Here is a 12,763-nt window from a genome sequence, read left to right on the forward strand (position 1 = left end):
GCAGCTGCTGTCAATAACGCTACTAGCACCAGCATCAGGACAGTGTGCCACTGACAGGCCTTACTGATAAGTCATTATATTGATAAAAAAAGGAGAGTTCCCATTCTGGAATGACTGCTGACGAACTGAAGCTCGGCGACCTGCCAGCAGCAGTCCCTTTTCCAGATCAGTGACAGGCAGAGAGATGCAACATGCATGCTACACTTGATACAGACAACTGGAGCTGGGTGTGGGCGAGTCGGAGGATGGCAAGTGGGGTGTGCAAAGTCCAGAAGGGTAGTGTGGTGTTGATTGGCAAGATGAACAGGGGAGAGTGTGGGGACAGCGGTGGGAGAGCAGCCATTGGCATTCTGCTTGAAAGGGACAGATTTCTTTGCTAGCAATTTTAAATAAGTGTGTTTGCACCCTGCTTCGATTCATAACTTTCTCCTTCATGGTACTGTCATCCAAATCAATATAATAGATATCGGACTGTGTGGAACACATCACCTTTGTAGACACTCTGGAATTATTTAATATGGTTAAGTCATTGGCATTTATATTGTGCTCCTTTACCCTCCGTGTGGCCCTATGGTCTGACATATCTGAAAGAGTGGGGTATGTGTTTGGTTATGGGGTGAGGGGAAAATGCATGCTTAGCTGATGAGCGCAAACCGGAAACGCCCATAGCTCTGCGGGCAACTTTATATCATACTGTTTTGTGTCTAAACGGGCAGTACATAAGCTTGCAGCCGGTAAGAGCTCAGAGGTTTGAGCGCTTGCTGCTGCGATCTGTGTGCGATATGGAGTCTGCAATCCCGAATCCCGGCAAGGCCAACTGCTTTTCATCCTTCCGAAAGTGCTATATAAATAACACATCATTATTTTAGGATACATTTTCTCTGCAAGTACGCTGTAAAGGTGTAGTGTTTTGGTATTTGACACAGGTTAGGAGGATTGTTCAATTGCCTTGTGTGGGTTGCGTTACTGAGAATTTTGTACAACACACTTGTAAAGACCGGAGGGGGGGGTCTGTACTTCTTGTTAGGGAGAATTCTCATTTATGGCTAATTTCCCTCACCTATTGAGTCCCTCAGCAGCTTTGCTGGATTTCTGGGGTTTATTTTTTCCACCTAGTGATTGTGAACCTTTTCCCCACTCTTACATGTGTTTTGCCATGTGTATTTCTACTGTTTGTGTGATCTTGGGCTCTGGCGCCTCACCACTCCATGAGCCCAACTTTTTGTGTTACACAGCACCTTCATTGCAGTGACACAGGGTTGTCTTTGAGACTTCTCCAGCATTGGATCTTTCATGGATTCACATGCTTAGAATATTCCCCGTCGCCAGGCTGGGAATCCTCGGTAAGTTATATAGACATTTTCCATAGGAAAAAATTGCGACACTTTTGTGTCCTATCCACGTCGTTTATTCGCTGAGCTTTATTTTGCTCTCTTAACACTAAGACTTGGCTGGTGGCAGTGGCATCTACCCTATCTTTTATACCGCGATTATACTATATAAACGTGGTACTGTTTTAGGCTATTATATTAGCCGCGAACATAATCCCGCTTGACCAAATACTCTTTCTTTTGGCTCTGGTCAGGTTTAGTCACCATTTCTTTTTGTTAATATCCTCCTTGTGTTTTACTTTGCGTGGCAAAACAGCTTTGCCTTCTTTGTTCGCCGACCTTTGACGGGCTTCTTGTTTTTTCTCAAAAAGAGCCTCAAGCTCCACCGACTCTTCATCTGATCAACGGGGACCCGTGTCGGATTCGTCTACGCCCCTCAAGGGTGAAGATTTCGTCGAGCTACGCTTTTGGAGGACTCCAGAAGTTTCTCAGGCCCATCTCGGACATGGCCCAGGAGAAGGGAAGCTCGACGCCCGGAAAGCTGTTCAGGGTCTCCCCTGGATGCCAGCTACAGAATGTCTTTAAGGAAGACGAACACTCCTTTTGTCTTTACTGCCTACATGAGGACAAGACGCACGTGGAGAAGGACTGTGCGTTTTGCGGCAACATGTCGGAGCGGACCATGAAGGACCGCCATCAACGTCTCGCCAACTGGCTGGAAGGGAAGAGCCCGCCAGGCGAGAAGATGAGGAAGAAATCCGAGCGGTCTTCTAAGGCCTTTGAGGACGCCCCGGCGACGGGGGTCCAACACAAGGCCAAGCACCGCGAGTCCGCTGGCACCGGGAGCGCCGAACGGTTGGGCTCTACGGCCGCCAGGCAGGGCGCATCCTCCCCGGCACCATCAACCACGAGCCAACGCTCTGGTTCGGGTAAGAGGAAGGCCCGTTTAGACACAAAACAGTATGATATAAAGTTGCCCGCAGAGCTATGGGCGTTTCCGGTTTGCGCTCATCAGCTAAGCATGCATTTTCCCCTCACCCCATAACCAAACACATACCCCACTCTTTCAGATATGTCAGACCATAGGGCCACACGGAGGGTAAAGGAGCACAATATAAATGCCAATGACTTAACCATATTAAATAATTCCAGATTGTCTACAAAGGTGATGTGTTCCACACAGTCCGATATCTATTATATTGATTTGGATGACAGTACCATGAAGGAGAAAGTTATGAATCGAAGCAGGGTGCAAACACACTTATTTAAAATTGCTAGCAAAGAAATCTGTCCCTTTCAAGCAGAATGCCAATGGCTGCTCTCCCACCGCTGTCCCCACACTCTCCCCTGTTCATCTTGCCCCGGTCGAGCTCGAAGGCCCCATCGGAGGAGGAGCGAGGCAGTGCCCCCCCCCCCCCCCAAAGGAGAAGGCTGTGAGCGCACCTAGGGTGGTGAAAGCCTTAATCCATCCGGCCAAGGCCTCTATCGAGACAGTCGCGGCGGCCCTGGCTCAGCCTGTGGAGGCTACACCAGTGGTGGCGACCTCAGGGCTCAGAGTCTCCCTGCCACCGCGGAGGGAGTCCTCTTTTATGCCTATCGACAGGACCCCCGTGAAACTCCCGGCGGAGAAGAAAAAGGGGGGGCAGGAGGTCATCGTGGATTCGGCCTCAACCTCTGAGGAAGAGCTGATCGAGGTCTTAAGCCACGGCGTTGGCGTGGAAGAAGACCAGCCCGTCGGGAGGGATCCCGACGCAGGAGACGACGATATCGTCGAGGGTGCCGACGGGGCCCCTGACCGCCCGTGGGACTCCCCTCTACCAGCGCCGCAAGACAACTCGGCGGCCATTTTGTTGGCTATACAGTCCTTATGCTCGGAGATAAGGACGAGATTGCCGTTACCACCAGCGGAGGAACCACTCCCGTCGGGGGACCCGGAGCCAGGCCCTTCTGGGAGCCCTCCCCCTAAGAAAAGAAGGATTCACCCTCCACCTCCTTTTCAGCCGTCGCGCCCCGTTCAGCCCTCCTCCCCGTCCACGACTCGTGGGGATGATACGGGGACTGACACGGCCGCGACGGGTACGGACGACGAGGTTTACGACGAGGATCTGCCGTCGTCACCTCCCACCCGGGCTTCCCCGCCCGACGAGATTGGATCGTTTCACTCCATGATCGCCAGGGCATCCGAGCTCTTCCAGCTCTGCCCGGAGGAGAAGAAGAAGGAAGGTTTCCTTTATCAACGGCGCGAGACCAAGAGGAAGACGGTCCTCGCCGTGCCTCTACTGGACGATATTTGGGATGAGGGCCTCTCCCTCCTCAAGAACCCATCCACGACGCCGGCTAGAAGGGATCGGTACGAGAAGAAGTACCGAGTCCCGGACGCGGTCCCCTTGTGCCTCCGGGCACAGCCGACCCCAGACTCCGTCGTCTCCGCGGCGGCCAGGAAGAAAGCGGGGGGGTGGGGGAGGGTGCGGCCTCCACGTCGACTTCCCCGCAGGACGGCGAGGGAAAGAAATTGGATACGATGGGGCGCAGGGTCATCTTGTCTGCAGCGACGACGATTAAGGCGGCCAACGCCTTGGCTATCGTAGCCCGCTACGACAGGGAGCTGTGGTACAAACTGGCCCCCCTGCTGGACTTCCTACCGGACGACAAGAGGGCGGACGCCCTAGAGATCTTGCAGGAAGGTGAGGTGGCGTCGGACCACGCCATCACGATTGCGACGGACATCGCCGACACTGGATTTTGCCAGTTGGGCAACGGCGTGTGCCTTAGGCGGCGTGGATGGCTCAAGGCTACCGACTTCCGTCAAGACGTGCAGACCAGAGTCCTGGACATGCCGTTCGATGGAAACAACCTGTTTGGGAAAACAGTGGACGATTCCCTTCAAGCCATCAAAGCGGACACGGAGTCGGCCCGGGCTCTCGGGGTTCTCCAGCAGCGGCGGCCGCCCTTTCGGAGCGGCGGAGGCAAGGGCGCCTCCAAAGGTTCCGGCGGCGGGTTTTCCACTTACCGTCAAGCGGCCCGCTCGTCGCAGGAAGCTTACAGGGGACGAGGCAAGTCAGGCGGACCCCGCCGTCGTCGCCAAGGAGGTCAAGGCGGCAAAGCCTCACCGAAGCAGGACTGAACCGGCCGTGGGGTCGGGCCCCCACCGAAGCACCCCGGTGGGAGGCCGGCTGGCGAGCTTCGTCAGCGTGTGGGAGTCCATCTCCACCGACCGTTGGGTGCTGGACGCCCTAGCCCAGGGCCACGCGCTCGAGTTTCAAAGAAGGTGCCCGCGCGCCCCCCCTGTGGCCAGGAAAGAACTTCACGTCCCTCAACTTCTCTTAGAGGTAAAGGCGATGCTCAGGAAGGGCGCCATCGAACTCGTCCCAAAGAGGCTTCGGGGCTCCGGAGTTTACTCAAGATACTTCCTCGTGAAGAAGAAGACGGGAGGATGGCGCCCCATCCTGGACCTACGACGACTGAACAAATTCATCAAGGCACAGAAGTTCCAGATGGTCACCCTCCAACACGTCCTGGGTCAGCTGGAGGAGGGCGATTTCCTGTCGTCGTTGGATTTGGAGGATGCCTACTTCCATATTCCCATCCTAAAGGGACACCGAAAGTTTCTCAGGTTCGTGGTCCAAGGGCGTCACTATCAGTTCAGAGCCCTTCCCTTCGGACTACGGTCGGCACCCAGGGTCTTCACCAAGTGCCTCGCACCGGTGGCGGCGCAGCTGCGCCGAGAGGGGATCCATGTCCTGGACGACTGGCTCATCCGAGCCAAGACGAGGGAGCTCGCCGTGGAGCACACGGCAAGGACCGTCCAACTTCTCACGGACCTGGGATTCTCCGTAAACTACGCCAAGTCCCACCTGGTGCCCGCGCAAGACGCACTGTTTCTGGGAGCGAAGCTCGACACAGTGTCCCTTCTGGCCTCCCCGTCGGAGGAAAGGACGAGGGCAATTCTGGGCAAGGTACAGCGGATGTTGGTTGCGGACGCGGCCAAGGTGAGGTCCATCAAGTCCCTCCTCGGAATGATGTCGTCTTGCATCTACCTCATCCCCCTGTGCAGGCTCCGGATGCGCCCGTTGCAGGAGTTGCTGGACGCGCGCTGGATCCAGACGACGGGCAGCTTCGAGGAGAGGATCACTCTTGACGAGAGTTTCCGACGAGCGATCCGGTGGTGGGGCACCCACGCGCATCTGACGGCGGGCATGGACTTCCAGACCCCAGGCCACCAGGAGACAGTGACCACGGATGCCTCCCTGGAAGGGTGGGGAACGCACACCGAAAATCTGCACGCGAGATGCATTTTGGCTCCCGACGGAGAAGTCCCTCCATATCAACGTCCTGGAGCTCCGTGCAGTGTTTTGGGCCCTCAGGTCCTTCCTTCCGTCCCTCAAGGGCAAGGTGGTGAGGATCTTCACCGACAACACCACCACCATGTTTTACATCAGGAAACAGGGCGGAACCAGGTCCCCAGCCCTGTCCAAGGAGGCGCAGGACCTGTGGCATTGGGCTGTCGCCCAAAGGATGTTTCTGGTGCCGTTTCATCTGGCAGGGATAAAAAACACCATCGCCGACTCACTCAGCAGGGAGCTGCGCTCGTGCCACGAGTGGGAACTACGACAGGATCTAGTGGATCGCCTCTTCCGACGGTGGGGCACACCCCAGATCGATCTGTTCGCGACGGCGACGAACTCCAAGTGCCGGAGGTTCGCCAGCAGGTTTCCCCAGCCGAGGAGCATGGGCGATGCTTTCTCTTTCCCCTGGGAGGGCCTGTTCCTATACGCGTTCCCTCCATTGCCATTGCTGATCCGGCTCATCAACCAGCTCAAGAGGTCACGGTGCAGGATGATCCTCGTCGCACCTGCGTGGCCGAGGCAGATATGGTTCCCGGACCGTCTGGACTTGTCAGCGTCCCCGTCAATCAAGCTGCCAGTGGACGCGGATCTGCTCTCCAGGGAAGGAGGCGCCATCCTCCACCACGACCCGAAGTCGCTGAACTTGCAGGCCTGGCTCCTGCAGCGTTAGAGTTTGGAGGATACGACATACCGGCCGACTGCAGAGAGGTTCTTGCAAAGGCCATGGCATCCTCGACTCTTAAATGCTACGGACACAAATGGAAGAGGTTCTCTGTCTGGTACGACGCACAGAAGATTAACCCTCTACGGATTACGGCTCCCCAAGTACTGCCGTACCTACTGACGCTGGCCAAAGCTGGACTGGCGCACACGTCCATCAAGATTCATCTTGCTGCAATCTCGCGATACACCAGAACCACGGGGCGGACGTCCCTGTGGTCTCATCGCCTGGTGAAAGAGTTCATGAAGGGACTGTTCAGATCGTTCCCGCCGGTGAAGGCTCTGGCCCCGGCGTGGGAGCTCAACGTGGTGCTGACCAAGCTCATGGGACCTCCGTTCGAGCCTCTGCACTCGGCCCCGTTGAAGTTCTTGTCGTGGAAAACAGCGTTTCTTGTGGCCATCACCTCCGCACGACGGGTGGGAGAGATCCAGGCCCTTTCCTGCAAGGCCCCGTACTTGACTTTTCACGACACGAGGGTAGTGCTCAGAACGCACCCCTCCTTCATGCCCAAGGTGCCGTCGGACTTCCACTTCAACGAACCCTTGGTGTTGCCTGTTTTCTTCCCGTCGCCTTCGTCGCCGGCTGAGGACTTTGCACTCGCTGGATGTGGCTAGAGCGCTGAAGTTCTACGTGGACCGCAGGAAGTGTTTTCGGAAGATGTCACAACTCTTTGTGAACTTTGGACCTGTCAATCAGGGGAAGGCTCTCTCGAAGGCTTCCATTTCCAGATGGCTCTCCGGCTGTATCATGTACTGTCATCGGTTGGCAAACCGACCGCTGCCTGGCCGTCCGAGAGCCCATTCTACCAGAGCGATCGCAGCTACCACGGCGTTCCTATCTGGTGTGCCCCTGCTGGACATCTGCAGGGCTGCTAAGTGGAGGTCGACGCACACCTTCACGAAATTCTACTGCGTCGATCGGGATTCCAGGGAGGAGTCCAGGGTCGGTCAAGCAGTGCTGCGCAACCTGTTCGCCTAAGGTGAGCCTGGTGAGGAGGTAAGATTTGCTTAATGTTGAGTTTGATGTAATGCTTAATGTTGAGCCTTTGCCACCTCCCGTGGTTGTGCATGTGTGTACTGCTATGTATTCTTTATTCATGAGCATGTGAATCCATGCCAGACCCCATGCTGGAGAAGGAACAAGTTACTTACCTGTAACTGTTGTTCTCCAGCATGGGTCTGGCATGGATTCACATGCGAACCCTCCCGCCTACCCCTCTGCGGCTCTTCACTTGGTCATACTGCCACTTCACGTGCTTCCAAATCTGAAGATGGCTGCCAGAGGTGGGGCTTAGGTAGAGGGCAGTCATTGGCTGTGGTCAGTATGACGCAGAGACCAGTGATTGGTTACTACTACGAAAGACAGATCAGAAACAAAACTGATACTGGTTTTTTCTTTACCGAGGATTCCCAGCCTGACGACGGGGAATATTCATGAGCATGTGAATCCATGCCAGACCCATGCTGGAGAACAACAGTTACAGGTAAGTAACTTGTTCCATTTCACGCATGTCCCGGGTCAGAGTGGATGATCAACTCTTCATTGGTTACGCCGAAAAGCGTTTGGGACAAGCTGTGACAAAACACTGTCTCGCTGGATTATTTTGGCTATCAGAGTGTTACCGCTTGGCGGGTAAAGACCCACCGGTCGGCTTGCGGGCCCATTCTACCAGGGAGATGGCTGCCTCCACTGCCCTACAGAGGGGTGTTCCTATTCGTAACTTCTCCAGCATTGGATCTTTCATAGATTCAGATGCTTGAATATTCCCCGTCGTCGGACTGGGAATCCTCGGTGATAAATTTAATAATAATAATAATTTTTTTTTTTTTTTAAATATACACACACTGCTACCTAGCAGTGCATGTACATAGCCCATTATGGCCTATGAGCCATTTCATTGTGTAGTCCCTCCACCTCACTTTTGTCCTTTATGGCCCCAGCCAATGAGGTGGCAGAGCTTAAGCTCTGCCCCCTGCAGCCATCTTCAGATTTTTCACCGCAGTCTAACAGACACAGGGAATCCTCAAGCTCTCTGAGCTTTTTCAAATTCTTTCTACTTTTGTGTGGAATATATTTGGTAAAATATATTCCATCTTGTTCCCCTTCTTAGGGGCTTTGTTTTCAATTACCCTTGTTGTTTTCCTCTCAAAATCGTCGACTGAACTTCTCTTCAGAAATGGAGGCACCTCAGGCTGTCAAGAAGCCTTCCCTGTTCAGGGACTGCACGAGGTGTAAGAAGAAATTGGTTTACTACAAAGACCCCCACGAGCATTGCATTTATTGTCTGTACCCACATGACATTAAAAAATGCGAGATTTGTAGAACTTTTTCCACCAAGACCCTTCATGACAGGCATAGAAGACTCCTTTCATACCTGGAATCCAGGGATCAATCTTCGGACGAAGAGTCTGTCAGAACAGCTCCTGTCCAATCCAGCACTGAGAGACAAACTTCAATGAGAAGGGCCTCTTCAGTGGAAAGGAGTTCCTCTCCCAAGTCCAAAAAGAGGAAGCTGGAATTGATGCCCTTTCTGCCTCCAGTTGACTTACCAAGCCAGAAAAAGTCAGCAAAATCTGCCTCCAGAGGTAAGGAGAAGTTTGCAAAAAACAGGGGGGGGGGGGCAGTCGGCGGGTAAACCGTCCACTAATGAAGGGAAAGGCAAAGGCCCGTCATCGGCCGTACCGTCGACGAAACCATCATCGACGACGACGCTTAAGACATCGTCGACAATTAGATCATCGTCATCGGACATGTCGACCACGAAGCAATCGTCGACGAGCAAGACCACTCGTCCACGAAGCATTCATCCATGACGCAGTCGTCCACGGAACACACTCCACATTCGTCAACCAAGCCCTCGTCGACGGGAAAATGTCAGTCGTCGACGGGAAAATCTCAGTCGTCGACGGCGAAGCCCTCGTCGACGGGAAAATCTCAGTCGTCGACGGGAAAATCTCAGTCGTCGACGGGAAAATCTCAGTTGTCGACGAAGATAGCATCGTCCATAACACCTTCAGAGGCACCACAAATTTCGGCAGTTACGGAGGAATTACTGCCGTCCACATTTGAAACTCCTGTCATTGAAAGCAATATCATTAGGAAGAATTCTCTGATGCGGAAGTGGTGGAAGAGTCCATCGGTCCCTTACCGAAACAATACAGCCCTCCTTGGCACCCGTCCACGGGAGAATCCGAATATCCTCATGACCCGATACTCATGTTATCCGTGCAGAGGATTGTAGAAGAATTTTACAAACGGCAAAGGGAGAAGCAAATCCCGATTAATCCCTTAGAAACAGGAATTATTCCTACAGTCATCTCCGATTCCAGGCACATCTGGTTGCTCTCCTCACAGGAGTAGACCGCAAAAATGGATGAGATCACCTGCTCGAAGACCGAGGAGCAGCACCCACAGTGCTTCACCTACAAGAGTCCCGTCACCACAGTCATCGCACAGACCGCGATCTCCGGACGTGGATCCTACGATGGTACCGTCCACCATCTCGGTATCAGACTGGCAGGAGGATCCTTTTGGAGAATTCTCGGAACCAGAAGGAGGAGAAATAACACAGGAGCCAGACGCACCCAGTGAGTGGGTGACTACGTAGTCGAGAAGCCCAGGAGGAGAGACTCGCCGGGCAAGGCCTCACCGCCGGATGATCTCGTCTCTTTCCACACCATTATAGGTAAAGCCGCAGAATTGTTTAAAATTCAGGTTTCCTCGGAGGAAAGGCAATCAGTGCTCTATGAGCACAGGGACAAACGAAGGAGGACAGTGACCACAATTCCTCTCCTCGATACCATCTGGGATTCCGGATCCAAGATCATATCCACGCCCTTATCGACTCCGGCGTTGGTGTCCAGGCCAGAAAAGAAATATAAAGCTCCGGATTCGGCACCGCTTTGTTTGAAAGGTCATACGAAACCAGACTCGGTTGTTACAGTGGCGGCCAGAAAGAAACTCGCCAACCCCTCCTCACCGTTGTCGGCACCACTGGATAAGGACGGACGTAAACTGGAAGCCATGGGCAGGAAAGTATCATCTTCTGCATCCCTTACAATCAGAGCGGGCAATGCGCTGGCCATGACCGCAAGGTTCGATCGCGAGCTTTGGCTTAGCATGCCTAACTTGGCGAAGCAATTGCCACCGGAGCTCCAGGAGGAGGCAAAATCGATAATCGCGGATGGTGAAGCAACATCGGATCACATGATCGACGCAGCGGTTGATGTGGCCGAATCAGGCTTCAGGCAGATGGGGCACGGCATAGTGCTCAGAAGGCAGGCCTGGATGAAGGCTACTAACTTTAGACCTGAAGTCCAGGCGCAGATATTAGACATGCCGTTTGATGGCCAAGATCTCTTTGGAAAAAAGATAGACGACCATTTGAAGGCAATCAAGACAGACACGGACACAGCCAGAGCCATCAGTTCTTTAAAGGACAAAAGTAAGGACCATCGGTCTTTTCGTCCCTTTAGAGGTTCATCTTCCAAGTTCAGAGGATACGGTCATTCCTCCTATGGTCAAAAAGCACAAGGCGGCACGTACCAAGACAATAAATATCAGTCATCCAACAGATACGCCCATAGAGGCAGACGTGGCTCCGCCCAAGGGAAGTCACAAGGCAAGCAAAACTGACGACCAATTTTCTCCCCCCCTTCACCACACCCCGGTGGGGGGTAAGGGTGAGCCAGTTATTCCAGCGCTGGCAGTCAATTACATCGGACAGATGGGTGTTGCAGGTGATCCGAAAGGGTCACACCTTAGAATTTCTGGACCAACCTCCTTCTCTGCCTCCAACATCTCGCAGAGTGCATATGCTAAGACAGGTCATGTCCGAAGTGCAAAAACTGCTCCAGAAGGCAGCAGTAGAACCAGTACCTTATTCTCAGAGGGGAAAAGGTTTCTACTCCCGATTCTTCCTCGTCAAAAAGAAAAACGGTCAATGGAGACCCATCTTGGACCTGAGGGCACTCAACAAATTCATCAAGCGCATAACATTCAAGATGGTGGCTTTACAAGGGGTGCTACCTTGTTAAACAAGCACGACTTCTTGGCCACTTTAGACTTGGAGGACGCATACTTCCATATTCCGATCCATCCAGCGCACAGACAGTTCCTCAGGTTCACAGTGGGAGAGCTCCACTTTCAGTTTCAAGTGCTCCCGTTCGGGCTAAAATCGGCTCCGAGAGTTTTCACAAAATGCTTGGCACCGGTAGCGGCAAGTCTCAGGAGGGCAGGAACGGACGTTTTTCCATACCTGGACGATTGGCTGATAAAGGCAAGTTCCGCTGCAAAGGCTCGCTCGGCAGGGTCGAGGACTGTCAACCTCCTAAAAGAGTTAGGTTTCTCCATAAACCAGACTAAGTCCTGCCTCGTTCCCAGGAAGGTAGCTCTCTTCCTGGGAGCCGAACTCTACACCAGCATTCCCAGAGTGAGGCCATCCACAGAAAGAATAGCAGCGATTCTACGCTCAACTTCGAACTTCCTACAGAAAGAGACAACATCCGTACACTCTTACAAATCCCTATTGGGCATGATGTCATCATGCATATTCCTCATACCGAACTGCAGGCTTCGCATGAGACCGGTTCAGGAAGCTCTGGACCACCAATGGAAACAAGCTTTCGGATGCTGGGAAGACATTGTCCAGATTCCATCGACGTTGCACAAGGCCCTTCGATGGTGGAATGTTCCGAGGAATCTTCTGCAGGGAATGCCGTTTCAAGCACCGACATCGACCCTCCTGCTGCGGACGGACGCTTCCTTATCAGGCTGGGGCGCTCATCTGGCGGACCTCCAAACCAAGGGATCTTGGTCGGCACAAGAGTCCCAGCTCCACATCAACGTGTTAGAGCTCAGGGCCGTAAGGTTAGCGCTGAAAGCTTTCCTACCGGTTATAGCTGGCCAAGTTCTTACAGTCCAGACAGACAACACGACCTCCATGCACTATACAAACAAGCAAGGAGGCACGAGGTCTCAGATCCTGTCGCAAGAAGCCCAACAGCTATGGGCATGGGCCTTGCGCTACGGGATACAGATAAGGGCAGAACATCTTCCAGGAGTGGACAATGTCCTAGCGGACAGACTAAGCAGAGAGGACACAGCGTCACACGAGTGGGAGCTGGACGAAAAAGAAACCCAACGGATCTTTGCCTTATGGGGCCATCCGCAGATCGACCTTTTTGCCACCAGGAACAACAAAAAATGCAAGAGATTTGCTTCAAGATACCCGGAGCACCAATCACTGGGAGACGCGTTCTCAGTGGATTGGTCGGGGAAGTTCCTCTACGCCTTCCCACCCATTCCCCTCATGTCGAGGGTACTTCGCAGGGTAAAAGAACAGGATTGTTCTTTGATTCTTATTG

The 12,763-nt window shown here is 53.5% G+C and overlaps 1 protein-coding gene across 2 annotated transcripts in view; it reads left to right on the top strand.

The window, feature by feature from the left end:
- The window catches only part of LOC138582171 (gametocyte-specific factor 1-like), a 933,223-nt gene that overhangs the window by 540,525 nt on the left and 379,935 nt on the right, over window positions 1-12,763 (top strand). The window lies entirely within an intron of this gene.

Source organism: Ambystoma mexicanum, chromosome 3q (assembly GCF_040938575.1).
Source record: "Ambystoma mexicanum isolate Mex_15411 chromosome 3q, UKY_AmexF1_1, whole genome shotgun sequence".
Taxonomy (NCBI): Eukaryota; Metazoa; Chordata; class Amphibia; order Caudata; family Ambystomatidae; genus Ambystoma; species Ambystoma mexicanum.